The sequence below is a fragment of the Ranitomeya imitator genome, chromosome 4 (genome assembly GCF_032444005.1).
Source record: "Ranitomeya imitator isolate aRanImi1 chromosome 4, aRanImi1.pri, whole genome shotgun sequence".
Taxonomy (NCBI): Eukaryota; Metazoa; Chordata; class Amphibia; order Anura; family Dendrobatidae; genus Ranitomeya; species Ranitomeya imitator.
The window spans coordinates 20,506,700-20,519,243 of NC_091285.1; positions in this window are offsets into that span (position 1 = coordinate 20,506,700).

Sequence of the window (12,544 nt, forward strand, 5' to 3'; positions counted from 1 at the left end):
GATACACGGAGCGCGTCCCCGGGAGCCCGCCAGGTGGCGCTGCCGCAGAACAACACCGCCCACCACTGGGAGCAAAGGATAAGACAAAACCACGCCCACCGGCAGCAGCAACAACCCCGCCCACAACAAGCCGCAACTGATAATAAGCTGTCAATCACTGTGTTAACCCCGCCCATATATCGGGACACGCCCATAATCAGGTTGATAAAACCACGCCCATACAGCGGTGTACCACATAACCCCGCCCACCAACACAGATTGACAGCCACAATAGATAAGGGTTTCTCCAGGGGAAGAGAAGCTACAATGAACACTGACTTGTTGTCCGTAGCAACCAATCACAGCGCAGCTTTCATTTTATAAGTGCAGGATAAGAAATCAAAGCTGAACTATGATTGGTTGCTATAGGGAACAAAGATGTTTTTCGACTCCCATAGTTCACACTTTGTGGCAATGGTAGCAGAACATCCAATAGTGCTATCCCCCATCAATCGCATGATCGTATCGGACATTTTGACGGCTTTTTGTTATATTTTTGGGGGAGGGAGGTGCAGTGACTGATTACTGGGAAATCCATTGTTAGCGGAGTACAAAGATGGCGGTCATGGGGTCCATGTCAATTCATCAAAAATCTGCGATTATGTTGTGGTAGGAGCGGCCCTGGGATCCGGTCATTTAAAGGGATTGTTCATTGAAAACTTGTCATCACTTATCTGCAGGTCTAGTCATAAATTATTGATCAGCAGGGTCCGGCTGCGAACCCACAAAATTCGGGGATCCTGAAGCCCCATTTTATGAGAGCGCTGCACTCGGCGGCCCGATAGTTAAGGAGCAGAGACTGAGCATATGAAGCTTTGCCCCTTTTAGGTCGGGGCTGCAGGATCGTAGGGGGGGTGGCAGCGGTCAGACCCCCAGATATCAGCAAGTTATTCCTTGTACGGTAAATGAGGGATAACCCCTCAGACGCTGCAGTGATTCACAGCAGCATTTCAGCAGTTTTATAGCAGCGATCTGAGCTGCTGATAGTGGCGAGTCCTGGAGGCGTAACACATCCCCTCAGACTCTCCATACACATAAAAGACCTACTTAAAGGGGTTGTCCACTACTTTTTCATTGATGGCCTATCCTTAGGGTATGTCATCAATGTCTGGTCGCCCAGGGTCCGAAACCCAGCACCACCACAGATCAGCTGTTTTCGGTGTTGGCGGCTGCCAGTGCTCACTTTCCAAGCTGCTCCGCCTTCTGATAGTGGCCGCCACAGGGTGCTACACATCAGCCTCCTATTGATTTAAATAGGAGGCGTATGTGCAGTACAAGCCCCGGCCATTACAAGTAGAAGGAGCAGCGCTGCAAGGGAGCACTTTTAGCCGAAGGCGGCAGGCTACAATGATAGCAGGTGATCGACGATGGTGCCGGGTGTCGGACTACTGCCGATCAGACATTGATGACCTTTCATAAGGATAGACCATCAATTAAAAAGTAGTGGACAACCTTTTTAAAGTTTTAATAACATCCTGGAAACCACAGACAAGCAGGTAGAATTCTGGAAACCTCAGGCAAGCTGGAGACATCTAGGAGACCACAGGTAAGGTGGTCTGATGCTGGAAACTGCGGGCAGGTGGGAGACATCCAAGAGACCATAGGCAATCAGGGGTTGCTGGAAACCTCAGGCGAGCAGGAAACATTCAGGAGACCCCAGGCAAGGTGGTCTGATGCTGGAAACTGCGGGCAAGTGGGAGACATCCAAGAGACCACAGGCAATCAGGGGGGGTTGCTGGAAACCTCAGGCAAGCAGGAAACATTCAGGAGACCCCAGGCAAGGTGGTCTGATGCTGGAAACTGCGGGCAAGTGGGAGACATCCAAGAGACCACAGGCAACCAGGGGGGTTGCTGGACACCTCAGGCAAGCAGGAAACATTCAGGAGACTCCAGGCAAGGTGGTCTGATGCTGGAAACTGCGGGCAGGTGGGAGACATCCAAGAGACCACAGGCAAGCAGGGGGGTTGCTGGAAACCACAGGCAAGCAGGAAACATCCAAGAGACCACAGGCAAGCAGGGGGGTTGCTAGAAACCTCAGACAAGCAGGTGGGATTCTGGAAACCGCAGGCAAGAGGGAGACATCTAGGAGACCACAGGCAAGCAGGTGTGATGCTGGAAACTGCAGGCAGGTGGGAGACATCCAAGAGACCACAGGCAAGCAAGGGGGTTGCTGGAAATATCAGGCAACCAGGAAACATCCAGGAGAACTCAGGCAAGCTGGTTGGATGCTGGAAACTGGAACAAGCGGGAGGCATCTAGGAGACTACAGGCAAGCAGGCGGGATGCTGGAAACCGCAGGCAGTCGTGAGACATCTAGGTAGGAGACCGCAGGCAGGATGCTGGAAAACGCAGGCAGGCGGGAAACATCTAGGAAACCAAGGGCAAGCAGGAGGGTTGCTGGAAACGGCTGGCAGGTGTTCCCTCAAACTCTGTGCCGGAATTCCCCCATCAAACCGTAATCTCGGCCATATGAGCGTTAGCCCTCCTCCTCCTCCACCTCCTCCGTACTGCTTTAAGAATTAAATAGTTGGACAGGAAAATGGTCCAATGAAAAATGTCCTAATATACAAAGATGGCGGACCATAGTAACCATAGTAACCATAATAACCATAAGCCAGTAGCAGAGATAAGCCGTCGCCAGACACCAGTGTTCTGCTTATCTCAGCTGAAACAAAAGGATCAGAGGGTCTGGGACCCCCACAGTGATGTGATGAGCAATGTCTATGGACGGCTTCATTGTCCTGGAGCCATAGTGGTATCAGACCAAGATAACCGCCATTGTGTGCACAAGACAAACACCGCCGACTGACAGCGACCGATCCTTACACAAGGTCATCACTATATACCCCTCCATCATGGGGTGAGTTTTGGGGGTTATATTTTCTTTGTTCAGGGTTTGGGGGAGGAAATAAAAGTTCTGGCTATTGGAAGAAGGTTAGCAAGAAGAAAAAAAAGTAAAGCACAAAAAAAAATCCGAAAAAAGAGGTTTTGAAAATGTTCTACTGTTTTCTGTTCACAGCTCCTATCCAGCACTATGTATCTCCATGGCAACAGTGTGCAGATTAGTATAGTTTGTGGCGAAGGGGAAATTAGAATAATAATAAAAAAAAACATGTTACGGCTCTTGGAGGAGAGGGAAAAAAAAAGAAGGAAAGAGCAAAGCTGGAAAATGTCCTGGTCCCGAAGGGGTTAAAAAAGTTCTGATTCTTTGATAATGTGCGCAGACTGTAAAGCGCTGCAGAATATGTTGGCGCTATATAAAAAAAAAAGATTATTATTATTATTTGGTAGAAATCTTTATATGAGGCTTTATCACTAAAGATCAATGAGATCCTGCAGATACAGATCACTTGTTATGATCCAACGCCCACTAGTGGTAAAGAGGTGAACTGCAGGTTGTATTTGAGGATATTGAAAGAGGCATTCTCCAATATTCAAGATCAGCAACTAGTAATTATACCGAATATTTCCCAGCATGCACTGCAACTCATCTTCTATTATGTCACTGTACAAATTACATCATTGATGGTTCTCAGGTCCAGACTCTCTGATAACACTGATATAATACAGTGAGTGCAGCTCTGGAGTATAATACATTAGGTAACTCAGGATCAGTAATGTAATGTATGTACACAGTGACTGCACCAGCAGAATAGTGAGTGCAGCTCTGGAGTAGAATACAGGATGTAACTCAGGATCAGTAATGTAATGTATGTACACAGTGACTGCACCAGCAGAATAGTGAGTGCAGCTCTGGAGTATAATACAGGAGGTAACTCAGGATCAGTAATGTAATGTATGTACACAGTGACTGCACCAGCAGAATAGTGAGTGCAGCTCTGGGGTATAATACAGGAGGTAAATCAGGATCAGTAATGTAATGTATGTACACAGTGACTGCACCAGCAGAATAGTGAGTGCAGCTCTGGAGTATAATATAGGATGTAACTCAGGATCAGTAATGTAATGTATGTACACAGTGACTGCACCAGCAGAATAGTGAGTGCAGCTCTGGAGTATAATACAGGATGTAACTCAGGATCAGTAATGTAATGTATGTACACAGCGACTGCACCAGCAGAATAGTGAGTGCAGCTCTGGGGTATAATACAGGATGTAACTCAGGATCAGTAATGTAATGTATGTACACAGTGACTGCACCAGCAGAATAGTGAGGGCAGCTCTGGGGTATAATACAGGATGTAACTCAGGATCAGTAATGTAATGTATGTACACAGTGACTGCACCAGCAGAATAGTGAGTGCAGCTCTGGAGTATAATACAGGAGGTAACTCAGGATCAGTAATGTAATGTATGTACACAGTGATTGCACCAGTAGAATAGTGAGTGCAGCTCTGGGGTATAATACAGGATGTAACTCAGGATCAGTAATGTAATGTATGTACACAGTGACTGCACCAGCAGAATAGTGAGTGCAGCTCTGGAGTATAATGCAGGATGTAACTCAGGATCAGTAATGTAATGTATGTACACAGTGACTGCACCAGCAGAATAGTGAGTGCAGCTCTGGGGTATAATACAGGATGTAACTCAGGATCAGTAATGTAATGTATGTACACAGTGACTGCACTAGCAGAATAGTGAGCGCAGCTCTGGGGTATAATAGAGGATGTAACTCAGGATCAGTAATGTAATGTATGTACACAGTGACTGCACCAGCAGAATCGTGAGTGCAGCTCTTGGGTATAATACAGGAGGTAACTCAGGATCAGTAATGTAATGTATGTACACAGTGACTGCACCAGCAGAATAGTGAGTGCAGCTCTGGGGTATAATACAGGATGTAACTCAGGATCAGTAATGTAATGTATGTACACAGTGACTGCACCAGCAGAATAGTGAGTGCAGCTCTGGGGTATAATACAGGATGTAACTCAGGATCAGTAATGTAATGTATGTACACAGTGACTGCACCAGCAGAATAGTGAGCGCAGCTCTGGGGTATAATACAGGATGTAACTCAGGATCAGTAATGTAATGTATGTACACAGTGACTGCACCAGCAGAATAGTGAGTGCAGCTCTGGGGTATAATACAGGGGGTAACTCAGGATCAGTAATGTAATGTATGTACACAGTGACTGCACCAGCAGAATAGTGAGCGCAGCTCTGGGGTATAATACAGGATGTAACTCAGGATCAGTAATGTAATGTATGTACACAGTGACTGCACCAGCAGAATAGTGAGTGCAGCTCTGGGGTATAATACAGGGGGTAACTCAGGATCAGTAATGTAATGTATGTACACAGTGACTGCACCAGCAGAATAGTGAGCGCAGCTCTGGGGTATAATACAGGATGTAACTCAGGATCAGTAATGTAATGTATGTACACAGTGACTGCACCAGTAGAATAGTGAGTGCAGCTCTGGAGTATAATACAGGACGTAACTCAGGATCAGTAACGTAATGTATGTATACAGTGACTGCACCAGCAGAATAGTGAGTGCAGCTCTGGGGTATAATACAGGATGTAACTCAGGATCAGTAATGTAACATATGTACACAGTGACTGCACCAGCAGAATAGTGAGTGCAGCTCTGGAGTATAATACGGGATGTAACTCAGGATCAGTAATGTAATGTATGTACACAGTGACTGCACCAGCAGAATAGTGAGTGCAGCTCTGGGGTATAATACAGGATGTAACTCAGGATCAGTAATGTAATGTGTGTACACAGTGACTGCACCAGCAGAATAGTGAGTGCAGCTCTGGGGTATAATACAGGATGTAACTCAGGATCAGTAATGTAATGTATGTACACAGTGACTGCACCAGCAGAATAGTGAGTGCAGCTCTGGGGTATAATACAGGATGTAACTCAGGATCAGTAATGTAATGTATGTACACAGTGACTGCACCAGCAGAATAGTGAGTGCAGCTCTGGGGTATAATACAGGATGTAACTCAGGATCAGTAATGTAATGTATGTACACAGTGACTGCACCAGCAGAATAGTGAGTGCAGCTCTGGGGTATAATACAGGATGTAACTCAGGATCAGTAATGTAATGTATGTACACAGTGACTGCACCAGCAGAATAGTGAGTGCAGCTCTGGGGTATAATACAGGAGGTAACTCAGGATCAGTAATGTAATGTATGTACACAGTGACTGCACCAGCAGAATAGTGAGTGCAGCTCTGGGGTATAATACAGGAGGTAACTCAGGATCAGTAATGTAATGTATGTACACAGTGACTGCACCAGCAGAATAGTGAGTGCAGCTCTGGGGTATAATACAGGAGGTAACTCAGGATCAGTAATGTAATGTATGTACACAGTGACTGCACCAGCAGAATAGTGAGTGCAGCTCTGGGGTATAATACAGGAGGTAACTCAGGATCAGTAATGTAATGTATGTACACAGTGACTGCACCAGCAGAATAGTGAGTGCAGCTCTGGGGTATAATACAGGAGGTAACTCAGGATCAGTAATGTAATGTATGTACACAGTGACTGCACCAGCAGAATAGTGAGTGCAGCTCTGGGGTATAATACAGGATGTAACTCAGGATCAGTAATGTAATGTATGTACACAGTGACTGCACCAGCAGAATAGTGAGTGCAGCTCTGGGGTATAATACAGGAGGTAACTCAGGATCAGTAATGTAATGTATGTACACAGTGACTGCACCAGCAGAATAGTGAGTGCAGCTCTGGAGTATAATACAGGATGTAACTCAGGATCAGTAATGTAATGTATGTACACAGTGACTGCACCAGCAGAATAGTGAGTGCAGCTCTGGGATATAATACAGGAGGTAACTCAGGATCAGTAATGTAATGTATGTACACAGTGACTGCACCAGCAGAATAGTGAGTGCAGCTCTGGAGTATAATACAGGATGTAACTCAGGATCAGTAATGTAATGTATGTACACAGTGACTGCACCAGCAGAATAGTGAGCGCAGCTCTGGGGTATAATACAGGAGGTAACTCAGGATCAGTAATGTAATGTATGTACACAGTGACTGCACCAGCAGAATAGTGAGTGCAGCTCTGGAGTATAATACAGGATGTAACTCAGGATCAGTAATGTAATGCATGTACACAGTGACTGCACCAGCAGAATAGTGAGTGCAGCTCTGGAGTATAATACAGGATGTAACTCAGGATCAGTAATGTAATGTATGTACACAGTGACTGCACCAGCAGAATAGTGAGTGCAGCTCTGGGGTATAATACAGGAGGTAACTCAGGATCAGTAATGTAATGTATGTACACAGTGACTGCACCAGCAGAATAGTGAGTGCAGCTCTGGGGTATAATACAGGAGGTAACTCAGGATCAGTAATGTAATGTATGTACACAGTGACTGCACCAGCAGAATAGTGAGTGCAGCTCTGGAGTATAATACAGGATGTAACTCAGGATCAGTAATGTAATGCATGTACACAGTGACTGCACCAGCAGAATAGTGAGTGCAGCTCTGGAGTATAATACAGGATGTAACTCAGGATCAGTAATGTAATGTATGTACACAGTGACTGCACCAGCAGAATAGTGAGTGCAGCTCTGGGGTATAATACAGGAGGTAACTCAGGATCAGTAATGTAATGTATGTACACAGTGACTGCACCAGCAGAATAGTGAGTGCAGCTCTGGGGTATAATACAGGAGGTAACTCAGGATCAGTAATGTAATGTATGTACACAGTGACTGCACCAGCAGAATAGTGAGTGCAGCTCTGGGGTATAATACAGGAGGTAACTCAGGATCAGTAATGTAATGTATGTACACAGTGACTGCACCAGCAGAATAGTGAGTGCAGCTCTGGGGTATAATACAGGAGGTAACTCAGGATCAGTAATGTAATGTATGTACACAGTGACTGCACCAGCAGAATAGTGAGTGCAGCTCTGGGGTATAATACAGGAGGTAACTCAGGATCAGTAATGTAATGTATGTACACAGTGACTGCACCAGCAGAATAGTGAGTGCAGCTCTGGAGTATAATACAGGAGGTAACTCAGGATCAGTAATGTAATGTATGTACACAGTGACTGCACCAGCAGAATAGTGAGTGCAGCTCTGGGGTATAATACAGGATGTAACTCAGGATCAGTAATGTAATGTATGTACACAGTGACTGCACCAGCAGAATAGTGAGTGCAGCTCTGGGATATAATACAGGAGGTAACTCAGGATCAGTAATGTAATGTATGTACACAGTGACTGCACCAGCAGAATAGTGAGTGCAGCTCTGGAGTATAATACAGGATGTAACTCAGGATCAGTAATGTAATGTATGTACACAGTGACTGCACCAGCAGAATAGTGAGCGCAGCTCTGGGGTATAATACAGGAGGTAACTCAGGATCAGTAATGTAATGTATGTACACAGTGACTGCACCAGCAGAATAGTGAGTGCAGCTCTGGAGTATAATACAGGATGTAACTCAGGATCAGTAATGTAATGCATGTACACAGTGACTGCACCAGCAGAATAGTGAGTGCAGCTCTGGAGTATAATACAGGATGTAACTCAGGATCAGTAATGTAATGTATGTACACAGTGACTGCACCAGCAGAATAGTGAGTGCAGCTCTGGGGTATAATACAGGAGGTAACTCAGGATCAGTAATGTAATGTATGTACACAGTGACTGCACCAGCAGAATAGTGAGTGCAGCTCTGGGGTATAATACAGGAGGTAACTCAGGATCAGTAATGTAATGTATGTACACAGTGACTGCACCAGCAGAATAGTGAGTGCAGCTCTGGAGTATAATACAGGATGTAACTCAGGATCAGTAATGTAATGCATGTACACAGTGACTGCACCAGCAGAATAGTGAGTGCAGCTCTGGAGTATAATACAGGATGTAACTCAGGATCAGTAATGTAATGTATGTACACAGTGACTGCACCAGCAGAATAGTGAGTGCAGCTCTGGGGTATAATACAGGAGGTAACTCAGGATCAGTAATGTAATGTATGTACACAGTGACTGCACCAGCAGAATAGTGAGTGCAGCTCTGGGGTATAATACAGGAGGTAACTCAGGATCAGTAATGTAATGTATGTACACAGTGACTGCACCAGCAGAATAGTGAGTGCAGCTCTGGGGTATAATACAGGAGGTAACTCAGGATCAGTAATGTAATGTATGTACACAGTGACTGCACCAGCAGAATAGTGAGTGCAGCTCTGGGGTATAATACAGGAGGTAACTCAGGATCAGTAATGTAATGTATGTACACAGTGACTGCACCAGCAGAATAGTGAGTGCAGCTCTGGGGTATAATACAGGAGGTAACTCAGGATCAGTAATGTAATGTATGTACACAGTGACTGCACCAGCAGAATAGTGAGTGCAGCTCTGGAGTATAATACAGGAGGTAACTCAGGATCAGTAATGTAATGTATGTACACAGTGACTGCACCAGCAGAATAGTGAGTGCAGCTCTGGGGTATAATACAGGATGTAACTCAGGATCAGTAATGTAATGTATGTACACAGTGAATGCACCAGCAGAATAGTGAGTGCAGCTCTGGGGTATAATACAGGATGTAACTCAGGATCAGTAATGTAATGTATGTACACAGTGACTGCACCAGCAGAATAGTGAGCGCAGCTCTGGGGTATAATACAGGAGGTAACTCAGGATCAGTAATGTAATGTATGTACACAGTGACTGCACCAGCAGAATAGTGAGTGCTAGTGATGTGACGTTCATGAACGAGCCGACTCAAAGAGCCGGCTCTTCACTGTGAATGATAAGAGCCGGCACCTATCAGTGAGCCGCTTGTTATCTAGTGGCTCTCTGCTCTCCTTCCCTCAGCCTGGTGGTGGAGGAGGAGGAGAGGAGCCAGGAGAGACTGTGCTGGAGGGGGAGAGAGGAAAGCTGCTGCTGACAGTCCTGTAGGAGAGGAGTCGGCAGCAGCTCAGTGTTATCTCATTCACCCGGCCAATACAGAAGCAGGATGTAAATGAAGGCAGAACATGTGACCACAGAGCAGCCAGTCACAGCTCAAGTTTCACTTGTCCTCATGCACTGTCTTCTTACATCTTTGGCTATTTTCACACACTGCAATCCATCACAATGCGTCATTTTGCAGAAAAAAACGCATCCTGCAAAAGTGTTTGCAGGATGCGTTTTTTCTCCATTGACTACCATTACGCGACGGATTGCCACACGTCGCAACTGTTGCGCCGTGTTGTGGCGGACTGTCAGCCGCAAAAAACGTTCCATGTAACGTTTTTTGCAGCCGACGGATCGTCTTTCCGACCGCGCATGCGCGGCCAGAACTCCGCCCCCACCTCCCTGCACCTCACAATGGGGCAGCGGATGCGCTGAAAAGCAGCATCCGCTGCACCCGTTGTGCGGCAGAGACAACGCTAGCGTCGGTAACCTCAGCCCGACGCTAGTGTGAAAGAAGCCTTTATTGGCATCCTGCCCTGTGTTCAGTAGCAACATCAGTCCCTTCAGAGAGAATTTTCTCCAAAACAGGGCAGATAATCACAGAGAGAAGAAACCGGATCAGCCCGTCCAAACTGAGGCACTTAGTGTTTCTTAATGCCAATTTGTCCTAATGACCTTCTAAAAATGTTTCACTGTTAAGTTATACTGCTGTTTTGCACATTTTTTGCATTTGTTTGATGTTCTTATAATGAAAAATAATATAAACAATATTAATCTGTTAACTAGAAGGTTTTGTGTCATTATTTTGGTGAGATTACTGAAGAGCCGATTCAAGAGCCGAAAGAGCCGATTCCCAAAAAAAAAACCCCGAAGTCCCATCACTAGTGAGTGCAGCTCTGGAGTATAATAAAGGATGTAACTCAGGATCAGTAATGTAATGTATGTACACAGTGACCGCACCAGCAGAATAGTGAGTGCAGCTCTGGGGTATAATACAGGAGGTAACTCAGGATCAGTAATGTAATGTATGTACACAGTGACCGCACCAGCAGAATAGTGAGTGCAGCTCTGGAGTATAATATAGGTTGTAACTCAGGATCAGTAATGTAATGTATGTACACAGTGACTGCACCAGCAGAATAGTGAGTGCAGCTCTGGAGTATAATACAGGAGGTAACTCAGGATCAGTAATGTAATGTATGTACACAGTGACTGCACCAGCAGAATAGTGAGTGCAGCTCTGGAGTATAATACAGGAGGTAACTCAGGATCAGTAATGTAATGTATGTACACAGTGACTGCACCAGCAGAATAGTGAGTGCAGCTCTGGGGTATAATCCAGGATGTAACTCAGGATCAGTAATGTAATGTATGTGCACAGTGACTGCACCAGCAGAATAGTGAGTGCAGCTCTGGAGTATAATACAGGATGTAACTCAGGATCAGTAATGTAATGTATGTACACTGACTGCACCAGCAGAATAGTGAGTGCAGCTCTGGGGTATAATACAGGATGTAACTCAGGATCAGTAATGTAATGTATGTACACAGTGACTGCACCAGCAGAATAGTGAGTGCAGCTCTGGAGTATAATACAGGATGTAACTCAGGATCAGTAATGTAATGTATGTACACAGTGACCGCACCAGCAGAATAGTGAGTGCAGCTCTGGAGTATAATATAGGTTGTAACTCAGGATCAGTAATGTAATGTATGTACACAGTGACCGCACCAGCAGAATAGTGAGTGCAGCTCTGGGGTATAATATAGGTTGTAACTCAGGATCAGTAATGTAATGTATGTACACAGTGACTGCACCAGCAGAATAGTGAGTGCAGCTCTGGAGTATAATACAGGAGGTAACTCAGGATCAGTAATGTAATGTATGTACACAGTGACTGCACCAGCAGAATAGTGAGTGCAGCTCTGGAGTATAATACAGGATGTAACTCAGGATCAGTAATGTAATGTATGTACACAGTGACTGCACCAGCAGAATAGTGAGTGCAGCTCTGGAGTATAATACAGGATGTAACTCAGGATCAGTAATGTAATGTATGTACACAGTGACTGCACCAGCAGAATAGTGAGTGCAGCTCTGGAGTATAATACAGGATGTAACTCAGGATCAGTAATGTAATGTATGTACACAGTGACTGCACCAGCAGAATAGTGAGTACAGCTCTGGAGTATAATACAGGATGTAACTCAGGATCAGTAATGTAATGTATGTACACAGTGACTGCACCAGCAGAATAGTGAGTGCAGCTCTGGAGTATAATAAAGGATGTAACTCAGGATCAGTAATGTAATGTATGTACACAGTGACCGCACCAGCAGAATAGTGAGTGCAGCTCTGGAGTATAATATAGGTTGTAACTCAGGATCAGTAATGTAATGTATGTACACAGTGACCGCACCAGCAGAATAGTGAGTGCAGCTCTGGGGTATAATATAGGTTGTAACTCAGGATCAGTAATGTAATGTATGTACACAGTGACTGCACCAGCAGAATAGTGAGTGCAGCTCTGGAGTATAATACAGGAGGTAACTCAGGATCAGTAATGTAATGTATGTACACAGTGACTGCACCAGCAGAATAGTGAGTGCAGCTCTGG